The sequence below is a fragment of the Pristis pectinata genome, chromosome 23 (assembly GCF_009764475.1).
Source record: "Pristis pectinata isolate sPriPec2 chromosome 23, sPriPec2.1.pri, whole genome shotgun sequence".
Lineage (NCBI taxonomy): Eukaryota > Metazoa > Chordata > Chondrichthyes > Rhinopristiformes > Pristidae > Pristis > Pristis pectinata.
The window spans coordinates 715555-739997 of NC_067427.1; the positions used below are offsets into that span (position 1 = coordinate 715555).

Sequence of the window (24443 nt, forward strand, 5' to 3'; positions counted from 1 at the left end):
TTAGGTTCCTCATGGTAGGCTTCTTCAGAAGGTCAGAGGCCAAGGGATCCAGGGAAGCTTGGCTGTGTGGATTAGGAATTGGCTTGCCTGTAGAAAGCAGAAGGTTGTGGTGGAGGGAGTGCCCTCGGATTGGAAGGCAGTGACTAGTGGTGTCCCGCAAGGATCGGTTCTGGGACCTTTACTTTTTGTGATATTTATAGATGACTTAGATGAGGGGGTGGAAGGCTGGGTTAGTAAGTTTGCGGACGACACTAAGATCGGCGGTGTTGTGGATGGTGTGGAGGGCTGTCGGAGCTTACAGAGGGATATTGATAGGATGCAGAGCTGGGCTGACAAGTGGCAGATGGAGTTCAATCTGGAGAAGTGTGAGGTGGTACACTTTGGAAGGACAAACTCCAGGGCAGAATACAAGGTAAATGGCAAGGTACTTGGCAGTGTGGAGGAGCAGAGGGATCTGGGGGTTCATATTCACTGAAAATTGCCTCACAGGTGGATAGAGCAGTTAAGAAGGCCTATGGGATGTTAGCTTTCATAAATCATGGGATTGAGTTTAAGAGTCGCGAAGTGATGATGCAGCTTTACAGAACTCTAGTTAGACCACACTTAGGGTACTGTGTTCAGTTCTGGTCGCCTCATTATAGGAAGGATGTGGAGGTGTTGGAGAGGGTGCAGAGGCGATTTACCAGGATGCTGCCTGGATTAGAGCGTGTGGAATATGAGGAGAGGCTTAAGGTGCAAGGGCTTTATTCACTGGAAAGGAGGAGGATGAGAGGAGACATGATAGAGGTATATAAAATATTGAGAGGAATAGATAGAGTAGACAGTCAGCGCCTCCTGCCCAGGGCACCAATGCTCAAGCCGAGAGGTCATGGCTTTAAGGTTATGGGTGGGAGGTTCAGGGGAGATGTCGGAGGGAGGTTTTTCACCCAGAGAGTGGTTGGTGCATGGAATGCACTGCCTGGGGTGGTGGTGGAGGCAGATACATTGGACAGGTTCAAGAGTTTGTTGGATAGGCATATGGAGGAATGTGAGCTAGAGGGATATGTGGGAGGAAAGGGTTAGATAGTGTGAGGGTGGTTTGATGGACGGCACAACATGGTGGGCCGAAGGGCCTGTTTTGTGCTGTATTGTTCTATGGTTCTATGGTAGTCCGGGGAAGGCAGTGGTTAAACAAATAGGAACAATGTACAAATTAACTGGAACCAGTGATAGGAATTTAAAGCAGTTTATTGGTGTTACTGGTGATGATTTTCAGGATATAGGGAAGTGTTTAATTTAGGACATAATCCTTGCTTTTGCTTTTGTTTCAGTGGCACAGGCAAAGTATTTTCAGACAAGTTCATTTCTTCATTGAGAGGTTGTGAACAAGTCTTCATGGATCCTGGTCCCGAAGCAAAGGTTGGTTGGTTGGTTGTTTGACGGAGAGCTGAGTTTCTGGGCACACTGAGGAAGGGGCAGAAGACGAGGCCCCCTTACCCCCAGTGCCTCCTTACCCTCAGGGTCCACACTGCAGGTCACGCCGTGGTGTGTCCTTGTGGGCAGACTTGGTTTCAGATTTCCCATCATTTACATTCGTGCCTGGAGAAGAGACAAATTCAGGTGAAGCCTTTCCCAATGTAGTCACATCTCATTCATTCACCTCGGGTTTGTCCGTGTATCGTGGAGTCCATGAGAACTTTACATTCTCTTCCTTATGTCAGGAGGATTGAGTGCTTCCAAAGTTTTGTGTTGCATTGGGACTTGAAAGAATGTGCTTGAGCAAGCAGACTGGAACAACTGCGAGAGAACAGCTGGGAGAATGTCAGAGCGAATCAGGCCAGAGGCACAGGCTGTGGACTTAATCTGTACAGCCCTGGTCATTGGCCAGAAGCAGATTGGTTGTCCACCCACCCATGACCCATCCCTGAGTAAAAGCTTTGGCTGATCGCAGCACCATCTTGCTGCTGTGATTGGAAATTCCCCACCCTGACTGTGACCCGACCTCTCACAGAGTGTCTGAGTCCTGGGAATCCCTGACTGATAACCCTGAGATTATTGAGAAACTGATATCAATGGGCATCAAAGGAAAAGCGTTCCAGTGGCTGGAGTCAGACCACAAACAAAGGGAGATGGTTGTGGGTTTTCGAGGTCAATCATCCCAGCCCCAGGACATCGCTGCAGGAGTTCCCCAGGGCCGTGTCCTGGGCCCACCCATCTCCAGCTGCTGCATCAATGACCATCCTTCCATCAGAAGGTCAGAAGTGGGGATGTTAGCCAATGTTTGTGGTGTTCAGATTCATTCTCAGCCCATGCTGAAAATGATTTATTGATTTTGCAGGATCTGGACACTGCTGGAGGCAGCATTTACTCCCCGTCCCTGCTTATCCTTGAGAAGGTGAGGGTGAACCATCCTGAACTACTGCACCCCTTCCAGTGAGCGTGCTGTCAGGAAGGGAGTTGCTGATTTAGACCCAGCAATGATGAAGGACCAGTGATATCTTTCCAAAACAAGATTGTGTTTGACTTACAGGGAATGTTATACCCTGCACCTGCTGCCCTCTTGTCCTACTTGGTGACTGAGCCTGGGAACTTGGAGTGCTGCAGAGTGGCTGAGTTGAGGAACTGTGGTACAATTCTGTAGATGGTGCACACAGGCAGAAGAACAGGTACAGCAGGCACAAGGGGACACCATCACCTGCAGCTTCCCCTCCAACTTGTACACCATCCTGATTTGGAAATATGTCACCTTTCCTTCCTCGTCTCTGGATCTAAATCCTGGACACCCCTCCCCAACAGCACCGTCGCCAGAAGGACGGGGGCAGTACAAAGGTGGAAGACCCCCTCCACCTCCTCAAGGGCAGGTAGGGAAGGGCAGTGAATGGTTGGCCTGGCAGTGATGCCGAGACCTTCAACAATGAATGAATCAAAGGTTTGCACTGGATTTTCTGACAACCTTCCTTAGATCGAGAACGATTAATTGAACATTGAAAGGCTGCCCATAAATCTCACCTCCTGCGATGCTGGCTCTCAATTTATGTTCCATTTGCCTGAGGCCGATCTACAGCTGTTCCTGGCACCAAGATAACTATGTTACTGGTGGAAGCTTCCAATCTGCTTCAGTAACATGATCCAACCTCCCCAAAGTTGCAGCTCGTCAGCAGTTACAGAACTTGCAAAGTCATGCTGACAACAACGTTGCTGAACCTGTTCCACAATCATATGATTTCTTGCCCAAAAATGTTCCATGAGAGCTTGTCCAGAGGTCTCTGGGGAAACCAGAATCTGGTGACTAGCTGCATTTGAGTGAACATTCAAAGGGGAGTGGGAGAGGTTGACTGGACATGAATATGTTTGGAGCTGCAGGAGAGACAAGATATCAGCATACGTACACTTAGTCCGATTGACTGAAGCTGCAGACTTTGTCGATGGCACTCCATCGTCTCCTTTCCCCCCACACAGAGCGGCCACCTTCTGTCCCACATACTTGCAGGCTTGAAACAAAGAAAGAGAGGTCGACATATTAGACTCATTGTCATACACCACAGAAATGGGGCCTTTGGCCCATCTTGTCCATGCCGACCAAGATGCCCACCCTTGCTAATCCCATTTGCCCGCCTTTGGCCCATATCCTTCTAAACCTTTCCTATCCATGCACTTATCCAAATGTCTTTGAAATGTTGTTATGTACCTGCCTCAACCACTACCTCTGGCATCTCATTCCATATACTCACTACCCTCTGTCTGGAGAAATTGCTCCTTAGGTCCTTTTTAAATCTTTTCCCATCACCTTAAACCCCTGCCCTCTAGTTCTTGATTCCCCAGCCCTGGGAAAAAGATGGTGTGCATTCACTCCGTCTGTGCCCCTCATGATATTAGACACCTCTATCACATTGCTCCTCAGTCTCCTCAGTCTTTATTCCAAGGAATAAAGTCCTAGTCTGCCCAACCTCTCCCTATAATTCAGGTCCTCAAATCCTGGCAACACTCTTATAAATATTTTAGGAGATGGAATAAGATGTAATTCATCCTCTACACTGGCAGGTACTTGTTCTGATTGGACTTGTTTTCAATCAATCATGACGTGGAAAGACTGAGGAACAATGAGATCCTCCAGGAAGGAAGGTGGGTGGAGATTCTGAGGTCTCTCTCAACGTGTGATCCCTGACAGGAGACGTATATGATTAAAGTTGAAAAACAAGTTTGAGATCTGAGTGAACGACTCTGAGGCAGTACAGATCAGACTTTCTCGAATCTCAAATGGCAAATGGACTCTGGATTTCTGTCTGTAGTTGTTTCACTAGATCAACAATTTATATAGATGTCTTTATCTAGATGCTGGTCATGAGCAAATCATAAAAAATTGGTCTGCTCTAGTCCTGCACCTTCATCTATTGTAGTTACAAACTAAAATAGTAAACTCTTAATAATAACAATACAGCCAGTTTGTGTCACAAGTTGTACTAACTGCAGCTATTTAAATGTTCTTCACTGGATGCAAATCTCACTGTGTGGGAACTGTACAGCACCTGAAAGGTTGGGTCCGGCCTGTGAGCACAGCTCCCAGCAGTGAGGTTCCACTAGACCCAACCCTAGTTGCGTGGCCGATGAGCAGGTCTTGCACGGTGAATCTCACACAGAGAAATTTTGTCTCTGAGCTCCTGTTACTGTGGAGCAGGGCAGTTGGGTGACTTGTCCTGGGGAGGTGGGGTGATGACAAAGCTGGGTTGGTTGGAGGGAACACTAAAACAACAATAAAAATCTCAAACTTTCCTACAGGAATTTGGGAACAGAAGGCAGCCAAGGTCAGACCCTCCATGACTCAGTTTGAAGCTGACCTCAAACCTCATTGGATACCCACATTGTTCATGGGCATACTGAATGCAGACCAACCTTGTGCACAACACCAACACACACATTGCCTGGTGTCTGACATCTCAGCATGTACGCTTTGGCCTCTGTGTGTACTTGTCACATGTGTACAGAGGAGCTGCATGAAACATGTGGGGTGTGCACAGCTAGATCACACACATCTGGATCCATGATCAATTCCCAGTGCACGAAGCACGAGCCTCCTGATACTTCAAGACAAGTGATTTCACCAGATTGTCGAGTTATCAGCTTCTGGACACTGTTTTACTTGTGGTCGGGTCTTTAACTTCCATTGCCAACCTAAACCTCACTCTCAGGACACAGCTGGTTCCCCAGAGGTTGTGATTCAGAAGGGCTCTATGGACAGCTGCCAGGGTCACCCATCTCTGGGCCAGTGCATCCCACAGCAGCGTTGGCACAAAGGTACAGCACTCAGCTGACCACTTCACCACAGCCTGTTACAGTCCATTCAAATCCTGTCAACAATACTACTGGACCGACACAAAAACATATCTTACATCTTTATTGGAAAGAGTAGTAAGTGTAAATATTGATAAAACTTCCAGCTTCAGAAATACGTTTTCTTTGTAAGGCTCAGCAGGTGACTGGTTAACATTTGAACAGTGCTCACTGATTAAAGTACATTCACCTCCATCCTGCCTCAGACTGAATGTGAACATTCAGGCTCAGACCTTACCATTAATGATCCGTCACACCATGTTTATCTTTGTTCTTCCACTCACAGAGTGTTTCAGTCTGCCTTTTCCCTGGCAATGTCCACAACCTCACTGTGCCGGTGCGAAGCTGCAGAACAAAAACGTCACCTTACGGGGAGCTGGGGTAAAGCAGCCAGTCTGACTGCACACAACACGTAACACTACAGATTCACTCAGACAAAACACTTATCAGTAGCACCCAACAGCATAATTTCATTATCAGCTGCAGACACACTGGAGGCTCTGGTAATAACCTGAATTACATCGGATATTCCCAAATCAAAAGGTTCATCCTGCACACAATCTGTGGATGAGAACAGAACGTGCGGAAATGTTCAGCAGGTCAGACAGCACCTGTGGAAGAGAACCAGGTTGAAGACCCTTTGTCACAAGTGTAGAACTTGGTTCAAGCCGGAACCAGAATATGAAACCTGCAGTCTCCCCACACATCCAGCTGTAAATCCAAAGGATATCTTCATTGTGCTGTCACTTACCTTGGTACAAACGCCCTGGACTCACTCCAGATCCTCCTGTTTATGGCAATTTATGTGGATGAAGTAACTCCACCTTTGTTACCGGAGCAACCATGTACATGAGGGAAAAAGCCAGCTAACCAATTGAAAGGCAGGGAGTTCTGACCCCTCCTGTGATACAGATCACGTGTCAGGTTACCTGTCAGTAAGCTGTCAAGTTACTTTGAGATTACTTGCAACACCGCTGCTGGTTGATGAGCCTTCAACTAAATGTCAGTCGTGGACACAGATATGGCTCTGGGCTCCCTGTGAGCACCACATTGTCCCTGTCAGATTCAATGGTAAACCATTCGGGTCACTTTTGATTCAAAGCCACTGATCTGGTAATCCACGTTATAAACAGTCGCCACACAGAGAGCGTTACCCAGAGATCACAACAACTGCCCCTACACTGACAGCGGGTAAAGTAGACACTGGTTTGGTTGTTTGAGGTTGGCAGTAAATCATAACTTTGAGGAAAACAGCAGTCCAGATGTTTGAGGGGGCAGCAGTCCTGGTGCTTGAGGGAGGCAGTGGTCCTGGAGTTTGCAGAAGGTTGTCATCCCCAGCTTAGCCCTCAGCTTCTGCTGGGTCAGCCTCAGTGGAGAGGGTGGGTCCTAGGAGAGAGATGGGACTGATTTAGAAGTCAGTGAATTGTTGAGACTCCCATCTCTGAGCCAGGAGCTGAAGACACCGTCCGGTGTGGTGCAGCTGATTGCTGAGTCATAGAGTCACCGAGTCATACAGCAGGGAAACAGGCCATTCGGCCCAACATGTCCATGCCGACCAAGGTGCCCACCAAGCTAGTACACTTGCAAAATGCAGAGTCCGATCTCAGTGTGTGTGGAATTAGAGGAGATACACATACATAGCTGCCTTGGTGTCCGAAAGCAAATCAGGGATACTGTTGTGGAAAATAAGGATGGGAGCTGGCTATTCGGAACCTCAGCATTTTATACGTTTAGTAAGATCACCAGGTTCCATTCCTCTGCTGCTCTCTCCTCGTTCAAGTGCTTCTTCAAACCTCGTTCTTTGATTACCCTTATGGTCATTTCCGTCAGTGTGTAATGAAGCAGCTACTCGAGAATTGTCATCATTCACCTCTGGAGATGCGGTGTGAGTGAAGATTAGAATGTGGACCTTGATCCAGGCAAATCACCTCTTTGCCAACTACCTTCTTGCCTCCCCTGCCCCCTACCTTGCCAATTAAAGAACTTTAGTCCTTTTGTAGCACAGAGGGAGGCCATTCAGTTCATCAAGTCCATGCCATTTCCTGTAGAGAAACCTTCCCAGTCCCATTGTCCACTTTTCTGTTCTTCCTCCTCAATTCAATGAGGACGATGTTGCCTCTGTCAGAGATTCCTTCTTACATCTGCTAATTAGTTTACTCCATAGTGTTGACAAACCAGCCACACCCAATCAGATTCCTCACTCCTGTAGACGGTACACACATGACTCTAGTTCCTCGTTCCTGTCATGGTTTCCTGGGGAATCATTTGGGTCTCTCCAATTAATATTCAGTTGACTGAAAGCTCATTAAAGTAACTGTTCTATTTCCATATTTCTGTGTAGCTGTTTGTTTACGGGCGAGTAGTTACTGACAACTCGTTCAGAGGCCAGGGGAAGAGGCAGCCTCCTTCACAGCTGGAAGTGCAGGAGGAGCGGTTCCTGCAGGCTGCGGCACAGTTAACGGCAAGGCCTGGTTAATGTGCAGGGGCAGGTGACTGGACCGAGGAGCAGAAATAAAAACTGAAACACCAGAGATACTCAGTGGGTCAGACAGCAGCTGGGGAGAGTGCCAGAGAATCATTGAGTCTTATTGCAGGGAAGCAGACCCTTTGGCTCACAATGCTGATGCCAGCTCTCAAGTATATATTACACCAAACACTCATGCAATGCACCTTGTTATGTGCAAGGACATCCTCAACATTCTGAATCAGAATCAGGTTATCACTGACATATGTCAGGAAATTTGTTGTTTTGTGGCATAGTTTCATAGTTATTGTTCTCCACTTGGTCAGGTGCAATCATTTTCATTTTCTTTGTCCTGATCTGTAATCCGCAAGTATACTTCCTTTTGGTTCCAGGCAAGTTGAATGTCAGTTTGATTTGTTCTGGGCCAATCCTGGCAGCATAAAGGATCTGATTCTTTCTCTGAAACTGCCGATATTCCTGTGTCTGTGTTCATTGGTCATGTGGTGTATCACCACAGTATAGTGTATAGTGTAGTATAATCACCACGGAATTGTGTATAGTGTAGTATAATCACCACAGTATCGTGTATAGTGTAGTGTAATCACCACAGTATCAGCTCCTCACTATATTCCCCGCTGCCTCGGTAAATTGGTAAATTTGTTTATTATTGTCACATGTACCGAGGTACAGTGAAAATCTTGTCTTGCATACCATTCATCCAGATCAATTTATTACACTGAGGTAGTACAAGGTAAAACAATAACAGAATGCAGAATAAAGTGCTACAGTTACAGAGAAAGTGCAGTGCATGCAGACAATAAGGTGCAAGGTTATAACGAGGCAGATTGTGAGGTCAAGAGTCCATCTTATTGTACTAAGGAACAGTTCAATAGTCTTATAACACTGGGATAGAAGCTGCGCTTGAGCTGGGTGGTATGTGCTTTCGGGCTTTTGTATCTTCTGCCCGATGGGTCACATTATCAAAAACCACTCCTGCCCCTTCCATTGGGCCGAAGATACAAAAGCTTGAAAGCACACACCACCAGGCTCAAGGACAGCTTCTATCCCACTGTTATCAGACTCTTGAATGGACCTCTTGTACAATAAAGATGAACTTTTGATCTTTTTACCTACCTTGTTATGGCCCTTACACTTTATTTGTGTACCTCCATTGCACTTTCTCCATAACTGTAACTGGATGCGAATGCACAAGGCTTGATCTGTAAGTTTGTAGATGACACAAAATTAGGAGGTGGTGTTGACAGTGAAGAAAGTTATCGTAGATTACAGGGGGATCTTGATCAGTTAGGGAAGTGGGCCAAGGAGCGGCAAATGGATTTCAATACAGATAAGTGTGAGGTGATGCATTTTGGAAAGTCAAACTAGTGTAGGACTTGTACTATGAATGGCAGGGCACTAGGGAGTGTAACGGAACAGAGGGATCTGGGAGTACAAGTGCATAGTTCATTGAAGGTGGCATCACAGGGAGACAGGATGGTGAAAAAGGTGTTTAGCACGCTGGCCTTCATCAGTCAGGGCACTGAGTATAGGAGTTGGGACATTATGTTGCAGTTAAGTCTTTGGTGAGGCCACACTTGGAGTACTATGTACAGTTATGGTCACTTGTTATAGGAAAGATATGATTAAACTGGAAAGAATGCAAAGGAGATTTACGAGAATGTTGCCAGGACTAGAGGGCCTGAGTTACAGGGAGAGGTTGGCCAAGCTAGGTCTTCATTCCTTGGAATGTAGTAGAATGAGGGGTGACCTTATAGAGATGTTTAAAATTAAAAGATGGATGGTAACCATCTTTTCCCCAGGGTAGGGGAGTCCAAAACTAGGGGACATAGATTTAGGGTGAGAGGGGAAAGATTTAAAAGGGACCTGAGGGGCAACTTTTTCACACAGAGGGTGGTGAGTGTATGGAACGAGCTGCCAGAGGAAGTGGGTGAGGCAGGTACAACAATATCATTTAAGAAACACTTGGATAGGTACATGGAGGGACGGGGCTTAGAGGGATATAGGCCGAACGCAGGAAATTGGGACTAGCTGAGTAGGCACTGTGGTCGGCATGGACTGGTTGGGCCGAAGGGCCTGTATCTGCTGTATTGCTCCATGACTCTAACGCTATATTCTGTATTCTGTTTTTTTTTTTGCACTACCTCGATGTACTTATGTATGGAATGATCTGTCTGGATGGCACGCAAACAAAAGCTTTTCACGGTACCTCGGTACATGTGACAATAATAAACCAATGACAAATTCAGCTTCAGTAGGAGGGGAGCAGCAGGTCCAGTCTCCTCTTAGCTAATCGCAGGGGTTGACTTGCTTCCATTCCATGTCCTTCTATGGTCAGAGAGCCTTACAGCACAGGAACAGGCCCTCAGCTCACCACGTCCATCAAGTGAACACCAATGTTAATCCCATTTACCAGGACTTGGTCTGTAGCCTTCCATGTGGTGGCTTGTCCAGGGACTTCTCAATGTTGTGAGAGTCTCTGCCTCCACCATCCCCTCAGGCAGTGCGATTCAGATTGCAGACACCCTCCAGTGAAACAGTTCTTCCTTAGATCCCTCTATAGCTGTTACCTTATCTTAAACCTCTGCCCTCAAGTTATAGAACCTCTGCTCTGGTGAAAAGTTAACTACTTCCTCCCCTATGTTTTTATCCACCATATTACAGATGGCACTAAAATAGGTGGTGTCATTTCACAGTGAAGAAGGTTATTAGGAATTACAGCGGGATCTTGATCAGCTGGGTAAGTGGGCCAAGGAACGGCAAATTTAATTTAGATAAGTCTGAGGTGTTGCATTTTGGGAACTCAAACCAGGGTTGGACTTTCACAGTAAATGGCAGGGCCCTGGGGAGTGTTGCAGAAAAGGGGGACCTTGGAGTACAAGTACATGGTTCCCTGAAAGTGGAGTCACAGGGAGACAGGGTGGTGAAGAAGGCTTTTGGTTTGCTGGCCTTCATCAGTCAGGGCATTAAGTATAAAAGTTGGGAGGTCATGGTGCAGTTGTACAGGACGCTGGTGAGGCTGCATCTGGAGTATTGTGTTCAGTTTTGGTCGACCTGCTATAGGAAAGATGTTATTAAACGGGAAAGAGTGCAAAAAGGATTTACAAGGATGTTGCTGGGACTTGAGGGACTGAGTTATAGGGAGAGGACGGACAGGCTCGGACTTTTATCCTTGGAGTGCAGGATCCTGAGAGGTGACCTTGTAGGGGTGTATAAAATTGTGAGGGGCAGCGATAGGGTGAATGCACTCAGTCTTTTTCCCAGGGTTGAGGAATCAAGAACTAAGGGACATAGGTTTGAGGTGAGAGGAGAGAGATTTAATAGGAAATTGAGGGGCAATGTTTAAACACAGAGGGTGGTGTCAATGTGGAATGAGCTGCTAGAGGAAGCGGTCAAGGCAGGTACAATAACAAATTTTAAAAAACATTTGGACAGGTAAATAAATGGGAAAAGTTTCAAAGGTCATGGGCCTAATTATGGCAAATGGGACCAGCGTGGGTGGGCATCTTAGTTGGCATGGATGAGTTGGGCTGAAGGGCCTGTTTTTATATGATATGACTCTATGACTCACCAGGTTTTCCCTCCTCCCTCCAGCTCCGACTGCTGGGCTATTTGGCAATAGTTTGAGACATTTGCATCTCAAGTGATGAAGTGCTATGTAGAAAGGCCACAGGTGTTGGGATTGACTGCATTCCTTAAATACAATTCTGCTTTATAAAAACTGATTTGCATAAAGACACTGACGATCATCTACAGTCAATTGATAATGTGGGCAATCCTAGAGGGAGCTGCTGCAACTGATTAACTGCAGGCAAATCAGCCACCGGCGACACCTGAGCTCCTTCGAACTGCCGGATCAAATTCCTGCCTGGTGTCATATTGTTCTCAGAACACAAAACATAAAATAGAAATGAATTAAAGTCCCAGGAAACTTGATGCACAGCTGTTTCTGGCCAAGGAAATGAGTTCTGTCTCATTTTGAGTGTGTTTTTGGGAGACCAGTGGGGGTTATACTGAAGGGAATAAGACAGCAAACCACTGTTCCTGCAGTTGGTACTGTTCCAGGAAAACTTCCTTAGGAAAGTCCAGGCTGAATATCTGAGAATATAAAGCATTTGTCACACACTGAGATATGAGCCCGTTTCGAATGAGGAAGAACAGAAAGTGTCTGGATTGAATTGGTCAGAACTGAGAGGGGTTTGGGGGCTGGGGGAACTTGTTTGGTGTTTGGCTGGATCCAGCTGGTCACCCATCCACGCCGAGCTGCCATCAACAGCATTCCACTCTGTCAGATGGACTTCAGCTCCATCAGTAACTATCCACCTACAGAGCAGCTCAGAACCACAAGGTCATGGTCAGGATCAGAAGAGCTGGGAGGAATTATCAGCACCCGATGAACTTCTGAGAACATTCTTTCCACATCATTGATCAGTACAAACACTTGCTCAAGAGATAAGGGAAACTAGAGGAGAAGTTTTGGAGAACAATTCATATTACCAAGGAGGAAATATTTGTAGCCTTACAGTGCATTCAGGTGGATAAATCCCCAGGGCCTGACCGAAAGCATCCCAGGACTTTGTGGGAGGCTGAAATTGCGAAGGCCCTTGCGGAGATACTTGCTTCACCGTTAACCACTGGTGAAGTTCCCGAAGACTGGAAGGTGGCTAATGTCGTTCTGTTGTTTAAGAAGAGTAGCAAGGACAAGCCAGGGAACTACAGGCCGGTCAGCCTGACGTCAGTGGTGGGGAAGTTACTGGAGGGAATTCTGAGGGACGGGATCTACCAGCATTTGGATAGAAAGAGTCTGATTAGGAGGAGTCAGCATGACTTTATGCATGGCAAGTTGTGTTTGATGAATCTTTTAGACTTCTTTGAAGAGGTAACCAAAAGGGTAATAAGTACCATAGAACCATACAGCACAAAACAGGCCCTTCGGCCCACCATGTTGTGCTGTCCATCAAACCACCCTCACACTATCGAACCCTTTCCTCCCACATATCCCTCTATCTCACATTCCTACATGTGCCTATCCAACAAACTCTTGAACCTGTCCAATGTATCTGCCTCCACCACCCCAGGCAGTGCATTCCATGCACCAACCACTCTCTGGGTGGAAAACCTCCCCCTGACATCTCCCCTGAACCTTCCACCCATAACCTTAAAGCCATGCCCTCTCGTCTTGAGCATTGGTGCCCCGGGCAGGAGGCGCTGACTGTCTACTCTATCTATTACTCTCAGTATTTTATATACCTCCATCATGTCTCCTCTCATCCTCCTCCTTTCCAGTGAATAAAGCCCTTGCACCTTAAGCCTCTCCTCATATTCCATACGCTCTAATCCAGGCAGCATCCTGGTAAATCTCCTCTGCACCCTCTCCAACGCCTCCACATCCTTCCTATAATGCAGCGACAAGAACTGAACACAGTACTCTAAGTGTGGTCTAACTAGAGTTTTGTAAAGCTGCATCATCACTTCGCGGCTCTTAAACTCAATCCCACGATTTATGAAAGCCAACATCCCATTGGCCTTCTTAACTGCTCTTTCCACCTGTGAGGCAACTTTCAGTGAACTGTGAACATGAACCCCCAGATCCCTCTGCTCCTCCACACTGCCAAGTACCTTGCCATTTACCTTGTACTCTGCCCTGGAGTTTGTCCTTCCAAAGTGTACCACCTCACACTTCTCCAGATTGAACTCCATCTGCCACTTGTGAGCCCAGCTCTGCATCTTATCAATATCCCTCTGTAAGCTCCGACAGCCCTCCACACCATCCACAACACCGCCGATCTTAGTGTCGTCCGCAAACTTACTAACCCAGCCTTCCACCCCCTCATCTAAGTCATCTACAAATATCACAAAAAGTAGAAGTCCCAGAACCGATCCTTGCGGGACACCACTAGTCACTGCCCTCCAATCCGAGGGCACTCCCTCCACCACAACCTTCTGCTTTCTACAGGCAAGCCAATTCCTAATCCACACAGCCAAGCTTCCCTGGATCCCTTGGCCTCTGACCTTCTGAAGAAGCCTACCATGAGGAACCTTATCAAACGCCTTACTAAAATCCATATAGACCACATCCACTGCACTATCCTCATCAATCTTTCTCGTCACCTCCTCAAAGAACCCTATCAGGCTTGTGCGGCAAGATCTTCCCTTCACAAAGCCATGCTGGCTGTCCCTAATCAGTCCATGATTCTCTAGGTGTTCATAGATCCTATCCCTTAGAATCCTTTCTAACAGCTTACCCACCACAGATGTGAGACTCACTGGTCTGTAATTCCCTGGACTATCCCTAATACCTTTTTTGAACAAGGGGACAACATTCATCACCCTCCAATCCTCTGGCACCACCCCCGTGGACAACGAGGACTCAAAGATCCTTACCAGCGGTTCAACAATCTCCTCCCTCGCCTCTCGAAGCAGCCTGGGGAATATCCCATCAGGTCCCGGAGATTTATCTGTCTTGATATTATTCAACAACTTCAACACATCCCCTCTCTTGATACCTACAACCTTGAGAACATTACCCTTACCAGCACTCCCTTCTGCGTCACCAAGACCCCTCTCCTTGGTGAATATCGAAGAGAAGTATTCATTGAGAACTTCTCCCACTTCCGCTGCCTCCAGGCACATTCTCCCACCTTTGTCTTTAATCGGACCTACCTTTACCCTAACCATCCTCCTACCCTTCACGTATGTGAAAAAGGCCTTGGGATTTTCCTTAACACTACTAGCCAATGCCTTTTCATGTCCCCTTCTAGCTCTCCTCAGCCCTTTCTTAAGTTCCTTCTTCGCTACTCTATATTCCTCACGGGCCCTGTCTGATCCTTGCTGCTTACACCTTATGTTTGCTGCCTTCTTCTCCCTAACTAGTTGTTCCACCTCTCTCATCACCCACGGTTCCTTCACCCTGCCATTCCTTCTCTGCCTCACCGGGACATATTTATCCCTAACGTCCTGCATAAGATCCCTGAACATCGACCACATCTCCATGGTACATTTCTCTTCAAAAAGGACATCCCAATTTACACTCCCAAGTTCTCTCCTTATAGCCTCATAGTTCGCCCTTCCCTAATTAAATATCTTCTAGTTCTCTCCGCACCTGTCCCTGTCTATGACAATTTTAAAGGTTATGGAGCAATGGTCACTGTCCCCCAAATGCTCACCCACCAATAGATCCTTCACCCGTCCCGGTTCATTTCCTAAAACTAGATCTAGCATGGCATTCCCTCTAGTCAGTCTGTCGACATACTGCGTCAGGAATCCCTCCTGGACACATTTAACAAATTCTGTCCCATCTAAACCTTTGGCACTAAGCAGGTTCCAGTCTATATTTGGGAAGTTGAAGTCTCCCATTATAACAACCCTGTTATTTTTGCTTCTCTCCAAACATTGCCTGCCAATCTGCTCCTCTATATCTCTACTGCTACCGGGGGGCCTATAGAATACTCCTAGTAGAGTAACTGCTCCTTTCTTGTTCCTTACTTCCACCCATACGGACTCTAGAGATGATCCTTCTACAACATCCATCCTTTCCGCAGCCGTAACAGTGTCCCTGACAAGTATCGCCACCTCTCCTCCTCTCCTCCCCCCTTCCCTATCCCTCTTAAAACACCGAAAACCAGGAATATTCAATATCCACTCCTGCCCTGACGTCAGCCACATCTCAGTAATAGCCACAATATCACAGTCCCCCATACTTATCCAAGCCCTCAGTTCATCTCCCTTATTCCTGACGCTTCTTGCATTTAAGTAAACACACTTCAGTCCATCTACCTTACTACTTTTATAGCCTGTACTCTGCTTCTCCTTCCTCAAAGCCTCTCTACCTGTTTGATCTGACTTTTCCCCATCCCCTTCTTCCTCTGACCTACTCCTCCGGTTCCCTTCCCCCTCACAAACTAGTTTAAACCCTCCCGAACCACCCTAGCAAACCTGGCCGCAAGGATATTGGCCCCCTTCTGGTTTGGGTGTAACCCGTCCTCTCTGTACAGGTCCCACCTTCCCGAGAAGAGATTCCAATGATCCAGAAATCTAAAACCTTCACTTCTTCCTCTTCCCTCCCCTGACAGTCACCATTCTATCTGCATCCTGAACCTCAGATGTACCTGCTCTAAGGGGGGTGACTGCCTCCTGATGGATCGTGTCTACATAACTCTCTCCCTCCTTTATGCTGCGCAGTGTTTGTAGCTGCGACTCCAGCTCATCAACTCTGAGCCAAAGATGAGGGAAGGGCAGTGGATGTTGTCTATTTGGACTTAAGCAAGGCCTTCAACATGGTCCTGCATGACAGGCTGGTCTGGAAGGTTAGGTCCCATGGAATCCAGGGAGAGCCATTTAGGTAAATTCAAAATTGGCTTGGAGGTGGGAAGCAGAGGGTGGTGGTCGAAGGTTGTTCCTCAGAATGGAGGCCAGTGACTAGTGATGTGCCGCAAGGGTCGGTGTTGGGACCCTTGTTATTCGTTATTTATATAAATGAGTTGGATGTGAATGCACAAGGCTTGATCAACTAGTTTGCAGATGGCACGAAATTAGGAGGTGTCGTTGATAGTGAAGAAGGTTATCGTGGATCACAGGAGGATCTTGATCAGTTAGGGAAGTGGGCCGAGGAGCGGCAAATGGATTTCAATACAGATAAGTGTGAAGTGATGCATTTTCAAAAGTCAAACCAGATTAGAGTACTAGGGAATGTAATGGAACAGAGGGACCTGGGAGTACAAGTGCATAGTTCATTGAAAGTGGCATCACAGGTAGACAGGGTGGTGAAAAAGGTGTTTAGCGAGCTGGCCTTCATCAGTTAGGGCATTGATACAGGAGTTGGGACGTTATGTTGCAGTTGTGTAAGTTGTTGGTGAGGCCGCACTTGGAGTACTGTGCATAGTTTTGGTCACCCTGTTATAGGAAAGATATGGTTAAACTGGAAAGAGAGCAGAGAAGATTTGTGAGGATGTTGCCAGGACTAGAAGGTCTGAGTTATAGGGAGAGGTTGGCCAGGCTGGATCTTCATTCCTTCGAACGTAGGAGAATGAGGGGCGACCTTATAGTAGTGTTTAAAATTACAGATAAGGTGGACGGTAACACCCTTTTCCCTAGAGTTAGGGAGTCCAAAACTAGGGGACATAGATTTAGGGTGAGAGGTGAAAGATTTAAAAGGGACCTGAGGGGCAACTTTTTCACGCAGAGGGCGGTGAGTGTATGGAACGAGCTGCCAGAGGAAGTGGGTGAGGCAGGTACAACAGCGTCATTTAAGAAGCACTTGGACAGGTACATGGAGGGGCGGGGCTTGGAGGGATATGGGCCGAATGCAGGAAATTGGGACTAGCTGGGTGGACACCGTGGTCAGCATGGACTGGTTGGGCCAAAGGGCCTGTATCTGTGCTGCATTGCTCTGTGACTCTAAACATGTCAGCTGGTACATCCTGACACTAATAACAAAATGCCTGTCAACAGCATTTGGGTAAAAATGACCTGCATTTATGCAGCATTCTTTGCATTCCTGTCAGGTACACTGAAGGTGCATAGTGCAAGCACTCCTGACAGGCAGGATCTGTACACAGTGAGATCCCACAAACAGCTGATAATGTCTTTGTCCAGTGATGTCGGTGGAGGGACAAGAATTGGTCAGGGCTCTGGGGAAAACTCTGCTGCCCTTCTTTGTAGCAACCTTGCCATGTGATCTCTTACATCCAGCTGAGACAGTGGTACCTTGGAATCTCTGACAGTTCAGCACTCCCTCACACTGCAAAGGCAACAGCCCAGATCTCTCTGCTGAGGAAGCCATGATCCTATGGCTCAGAGACCAGATGTCAAGTGAAGGGAATATCTGCAGGCTGAGTTCCAGATAAGCAGGTTTGCAACAATTCCAGTGTTTGGGGTGGAGCAATACACACAGTGCTGGAGGAACTCAGCAGGTCAGGCAGCATCCATGGAGCTAAATAAACAGTCAACGTTTCAGGTCGAGACCCCTCATCAGGACTGTAAAAGAAGGCAGAAGCCAGAATAAGGTTGCGGGAGGGGGAGCAGCCCAGGCTGGCAGGTGATAGGTGAGTCCAGGTGAGAGGGAAGATAGGTGGGTGGGGGAGGGGGAGATGTAAGAAGCTGAGAGGTTGATAGGGAGAAGAGGCAAAGGGCTGAAGGAGAAGGAATCTAGTAGGAGAGGGCAGTGGACCATGGAATAAAGGGAAGGAGGTGGGGAATAGATGGGCAGGTCATGAGGGTGGGGGAGGGAAAAGAGTAGGGGTGAGGGGGCCACAGGAATGAGGGAAGACAAGGAGGAAGGAAGAAGAGGTGGGTGGGGGGGGGAAGTGGGAGGGGTTACCGCAAGTTACAGAATTGGGGTAATTGGGGAGTTTATGTTCTCCTGGTTACTGTGAAACCATGGAGTGGAATCCATGAAAGGCAGTCAGTGAACCACTGTACACCGTCCGATGGGTTGTTGGAGGGTGTGGTGTGGATAGGAATCAGGAACCACTGACCCTCGTCCATCAGTCAGCAAGTAGTCCGGGGAAGGCAGTGGTTAAACAAATAGGAACAATGTACAAATTAACTGGAACGAGCCAGTGATAGGAATTTAAAGCAGTTTATTGGTGTTACTGGTGATGATTTTCAGGATATAGGGAAGTGTTTAATTTAGGACATAATCCTTGCTTTTGCTTTTGTTTCAGTGGCACAGGCAAAGTATTTTCAGACAAGTTCATTTCTTCATTGAGAGGTTGTGAACAAGTCTTCATGGATCCTGGTCCCGAAGCAAAGGTTGGTTGGTTGGTTGTTTGATGGAGAGCTGAATTTCTGGGCACACTGAGGAAGGGGCAGAAGACGAGGCCCCCTTACCCCCAGTGCCTCCTTACCCTCAGGGTCCACACTGCAGGTCACGCCGTGGTGTGTCCTTGTGGGCAGACTTGGTTACAGATTTCCCATCATTTACATTCGTGCCTGGAGAAGAGACAAATTCAGGTGAAGCCTTTCCCAATGTAGTCACATCTCATTCATTCACCTCGGGTTTGTCCGTGTATCACGGAGTCCGTGAGAACTTTAAATTCGCTTCCTTATGTCAACAATACTCACCTCCCCCACCGACAACCCACCCCTGAGCAAACCTGATGCCAGCTTCATAGTGCCTCTGTGAATGGCAGTAACCCAGCCTGGTTCATCTCACCAGGACTCTCCCGGGAATCCGCACGCAAACAGCACTGTCCACCCTGGCTGCCGCGGTTTCTCCTGGACAGTTGGCAGCCCTCTCCCCCCACACTGGGAATGTGGTGATGTTTAACCTTTTGCAGGTCCTCTGCTACCTGTCTTGTGGGAGGGAGGAGTGTCGCAGTGGTGCCAATGTTTCAGAAACAGTTTTCTTGTTAACCCTGAAGTAAATGTACTTGCTGCATCAGACCTGACAGTCGCTCACAATCCAGCTGACCTTGCAAAGCCTTTATAATAAACATCTGGCTACAGGCATCTGCATTGAAGGAGTAGTTCCACCAACTAGCCAAGTAACAATCTGCCTTTGTAACAGTCGTAGACTCAGCTAATTCTGGAGTGCAGCTTTGTATTACTGCAGTTGGGATGTTAACTGGGCCACAGCCTTTGTTGTATATAAGACATTCAATATGATCACAGCTGATCACCCAAATTCAGTTCCCATTCCCACTTCCTCCCCACATCCCTTGATTTGTCCAGCCCTACAAACTATATCTAACTCCTTGAACATGTTCAATGATTTGTCTTTAACTTTCTGTGGTGGAGAATTCCACAGGTTCACCACACTCTGGAGAAGAAATTTCTCCTTATCTCAGTCATAAGTTGCTGATCCCTTATCCTTTGGCAGTCACCCCTGGTCCTGGACTCCCACACCTTCGGGAACTTCTTCCTGCAGCGAATCTGGCCGGTTCCTATCATTCCTCTAATCTTTAGTGAATATAAAACCAGTGTCTCTTCATACATCAATCCTGCTATCCCAGGGATCAGTCTGGTGAATCCTCACTGAACTCCCTCCATTGTAAGAACATCCTTCCTCAGATATGGAGACCAAAGCTCCTGGACACCCCTCCCCAACAGCACCATCACCAGAAGGACGGGGGCAGTACAAAGGTGGAAGACCCCCTCCACCTCCTCAAGGGCAGGTAGGGAAGGGCAGTGAATGGTTGGCCTGGCAGTGATGCCGAGACCTTCAACAATGAATGAATCAAAGGTTTGCACTGGATTTTCTGACAACCTTCCTTAGATCGAGAACGATTAATTGAACATTGAAAGGCTGCCCATAAATCTCACCTCCTGCGATGCTGGCTCTCAATTTATGTTCCATTTGCCTGAGGCCGATCTACAGCTGTTCCTGGCACCAAGATAACTATGTTACTGGTGGAAGCTTCCAATCTGCTTCAGTAACATGATCCAACCTCCCCAAAGTTGCAGCTTGTCATCAGTTACAAAACTTGCAAAGTCATGCTGACAACAACGTTGCTGAACCTGTTCCACAATCATATGATTACTTGTCCAGAAATGTTCCATGAGAGCTTGTCCAGAGGTTTCTGGGGAAATTAGAATCTGGTGACTAGCTGCCTTTGAGTGAACATTCAAAGGGGAGTGGGAGAGGTTGACTGGACATGAATATGTTTGGAGCTGCAGGAGAGACAAGATAACTGCATACGTACACTTAGTTCGATTGACTGAAGCTGCAGACTTTGTTGATGGCACTCCATTGCCTCCCTTCCCCCCACACAGAGCGGCCACCTTCTGTCCCATTCACCTGCGGGCTTGAGACAAAGAAAGAGAGGTCCACATATTATTCTAGGAAATAGAATAACATGTAACTACACTGGCAAGTACTTGTTCTGATTGGATTTGTTTTGAAAACAAAGTGTTAAGTGACAAAACCTGATGGGGAAAGGCTGAGGAACAACGAGGTCGTCCAGGAAGGGAGGTGGCTGGAAGAGGAAAGGAGAAATAACCAACAACAATCCAGCCAGTTTGTGGCACAAGTTGTACTAACTGCAGCTATTTAAGTGTTTTTCATTGGATGCTAAACAGCACCTGAAAGGTTGGGCCAAACAGAGTTGCGGGGATGGCTCTCAGCAGTGAGAAAATGCACCAACACCTCCACTTCCTCAGAAGGCTAAGGAAATTCAGTATGTCCCCGGTGACCCTCACCAACTTTTACAGACGCATCATAGGATACATCACAGCTTGGTACGGCAACTGCTCTGTCCAAGTCCACAACAAAGTACAGAGGGCTGTGGACACAGCCCAGTCCTTCAGGCAAACCAGCCTCCCCTCCATGGACTCCGTCGACACTTCCCGGGTAAGCAGCCAGTGTAATCAAAGACCCGCCCACCCTGGTCATTCTCTCTTCTCTCCCCTCCCAATGGGCAGAAGATACAAAAGCCTGAGAGTATGACTCACCAGGCTCAAGGACAGCTTCTATCCCATGTTATCATACTCCTGAATGTCCCTCTTGTATGCTAAAGATGAATTCTTGATCTCTCAATCTACCTCATCGTGGCCCTTGCATTTTGTCTACCTGCGCTGCACTTTCTGTGTAGCTACAACACTAAATTCTGCATTCTGTTTTTCTTCTTACTACCTCTATGTACTTATGTACGGCATGAACTGTCTGGATGGCACACAAACAAAATCTTTTTATTGTATCTCAGTGCCAGCAACCCGGGTTCAATTCCAGCCACGGTCTGTAAGGAGTTTGTACGTTCTCCCTGTGTCTGCGTGGGTTTCCTCCGGGTGCTCCGGTTTCCTCCCACATTCCAAAGATGTACAGGTTAGGAAGTTGTGGGCATGCTATGTTGGCACTGGAAGTGTGGTGACACTTGCGGGCTGCCCCCAGAACACTCTACGCAAAAGATGTATTTCACTGTGTGTTTCAATGTACGCGTGACTGATAAAGATCTCATCTTATCTTATCTTAGATGTGACAATAATAATAAACAAACCACTGGACCCAACTCAAGTCACGTGGGCCAATCCTGCTCCCACCACCCCTGGCAGCCCGTTCCAGGCAGCCATCACCCTCTGTGTAAAAAACTTACCCCACACATCTCCTTTAAACTTACCCCTCTCACCTTAAATGCACGTCCCCTAGTGCTTGACATTTCTACCCTGGGAAAAAGACTGACTGTCTACCCTCTGCATACAAAAATAATTTAATCCCAGGACCTAATCTAGGGAACCTTCTCTGCCTCCAAGCAAACCTACTGTTCTCTGATTATGGAGACCAAACTGTCTTAACTTCTCCATAGAACATAGAACATAGAACACTACAGCACAGTACAGGCTCTTCGGTCTACAATGTTGTGCCGACATTTTATCCTGCTCTAAGATCTATCGAACCCTACCCTCCCACATAGTCCCCCATTTTTCTATCATTCACGTGTCTATCCAAGAGTCTCTTAAATGTCCCCAATGTATCTTCCCCCATAACCTCTGCCGGCAGTGTATTCCACACACCCACTGCTCTCTGTGTAAAAAACTTACCCCTGACATCCCCCTTATACCTTCCTCCAATCACCTTAAAATTGTGTCCCCTTGTGTTAGCCGTTGTCGCTCTGGGAAAGAGCTGCTGTCCCTCAGACTCTTAAAGTTGCATCAAAACTTTCCTATATTAACATTCAATTCTCCTTGCAATAAAGGACCAACATTCCATTTGTCTCCTAATGACTTGCTGTACCTGCATTCTAACTCTGTGTGTTTCATGCACCAGATCCCCAGATCTCTTCGTACTACAACAGCTTGTAGTTTCACTGCATTAACAGAGTGACTTGCTCCTCCACTTGTCTAGTGGGAAGCTGCAGAACAAAAGCGTTACGTTACGGGGAGCTGGGGTAAAGCAGCCAGTCTGACTGCACACAACACGTAACACTACAGATTCACTCAGGCAAAACACTTATCAGTAGCACCCAACAGCATAATTTCATTATCAGCTGCAGACACACTGGAGGTCTGCACCTGAATTACATCGGATATTCCCAAATCAAAAGGTTCATCCTGCACACAATCTGTGGATGAGAACAGAAAGTGCAGAAATGTTCAGTAGGTCAGACAGCACCTGTGGAAGTGAACCAGGTTGAAGACCCTTTGTCACAAGTGTAGAACTTGGTTCAAGCCGGAACCAGAATATGAAACCTGCAGTCTCCCCACACATCCAGCTGTAAATCCAAAGGATATCTTCATTGTGCTGTCACTTACCTTGGTACAAATGCCTTGGACTCACTCCAGATCCTCCTGTTTATGGCAATTTATGTGGAGGAAGTAACTCCACCTTTGTTACCGGAGCAACCATGTACATGAGAGAAAAAGCCAGCTAACCAATTGAAAGGCAGGAAGTTCTGGCCCCTCCTGTGATACAGATCACCTGTCTTAAACTGTCGGGTTACTTTGAGATTAACATAAATTATATGCAATTTACACAACAGAACAAAAGTAAATATAAACAAGTTGAGGGAAATATAGCCGAGGTAGAATTAGTGTTTTTTAGTTGGGTTCAAGAACCTGATGGCAGTGGGGAAGAAGCTGTTGTTGAACCTTGAGGTGTGGGTCTTCAGGCTCCTGTACCTCCAGCCTGATGGCAGCAATGAGAAAAGGGTATGGCCTGGTGGGGGTCCTTAATGATGGATGTCATCTTCCTGATACATCGCCACTTGTAGATGTCCTCGATGGTGGGGAGAGCTGTACCTGTGATGGAACTGAGTCCACCATTGTGTCTTGCGTTCCTGTGCGTTGCAGGTCCCATATCAAGCGCTGTTGCACCCAGTCAAAGCCAAACATCACTTGAATTCCATGTTATAAACAGTCACCACACAGAGAGCGTTACCCAGAGATCACAACAACTGCCCCTACACTGACAGCGGGTAAAGTAGACACTGGTTTGGTTGTTTGAGGTTGGCAGTAAATCATAACTTTGAGGAAAACAGCAGTCCGGATGTTTGAGGGGGCAGCAGTTCTGGTGTTTGAGGGAGGCAGCAGTCCAGATGTTTGAGGGAGACAGCGGTCCTGGTGCTTGAGGAGGTAGCAGTCCAGACGTTTGAGGCAGGCAGTGGTCCTGGAGTTTGTAGAAGGTTGTCATCCCCAGTTTACCCCTCAGCTTCTGCTGGGTCAGCCTCAGTGGAGACGGTGGGTCCTGGGAGAGAGATGGGACTAATTTAGAAGTCAGAGAGTTGTTGAGACTCCCATCTCTGAGCTGAAGACACCGTCCGGTGTGGTGCAGCCAATTGCTGGGACACACTGATTCTGAGTCATAGAGTCACCGAGTCTAATAGCATGGAAACAGGCTATTTGGCCCAACACATCAGAACTTCCCTGGTTTCTGTGCATCGCACCCCACAGAGCACGTCACCCCAGCTCAGGATCTAGTACAACCCCTCCCACCCCATGGCCAGCAACCCCTGTCTGGCATGTCCAACCCCCCCACACCCTGTCCAGCCTCTCCCCCCACCACCCTGTCCATCCCCTCCCCACTGTCCAGCCCCTCTCCCTCCCCACCCGGAGCAATGTTTGCGTCCCTTTTATCCATCAGGGTTTCCCAAAGGCTAGAAAATGGGCTCCCGGGGTTTAAAATTCAGAAGCATTTCTGACTTTGAACATCTAAACACCCCCCACTACCCAACATAGGTGAAACTGCCCAGTGTGTTAGCTTATCTCTCTCGTGACACAGTGG

The 24443-nt window shown here is 47.4% G+C and overlaps 2 long non-coding RNA genes across 4 annotated transcripts; both read right to left on the reverse strand.

Moving 5' to 3' along the window:
- Window positions 1-1209: 1209 nt before the first annotated feature.
- LOC127582217 (uncharacterized) lies at window positions 1210-22754 on the reverse strand. 3 transcript variants are annotated; one of them, XR_007958082.1, is made up of 4 exons: window positions 22736-22754; window positions 5546-5652; window positions 3369-3470; window positions 1210-1578 (listed from the first exon to the last, which is right to left on the reverse strand). It is a non-coding gene; the product is annotated as an uncharacterized LOC127582217 (long non-coding RNA). The 3 variants fall into 3 exon arrangements; XR_007958080.1 differs by lacking the exon at window positions 22736-22754 and adding an exon at window positions 6059-6108; XR_007958081.1 differs by lacking the exon at window positions 22736-22754 and adding an exon at window positions 5819-5903.
- On the reverse strand, window positions 18353-20197 carry LOC127582218 (uncharacterized). Its single transcript, XR_007958083.1, has 2 exons — window positions 20054-20197; window positions 18353-18721 (listed from the first exon to the last, which is right to left on the reverse strand). It is a non-coding gene; the product is annotated as an uncharacterized LOC127582218 (long non-coding RNA).
- Window positions 22755-24443: the final 1689 nt, after the last annotated feature.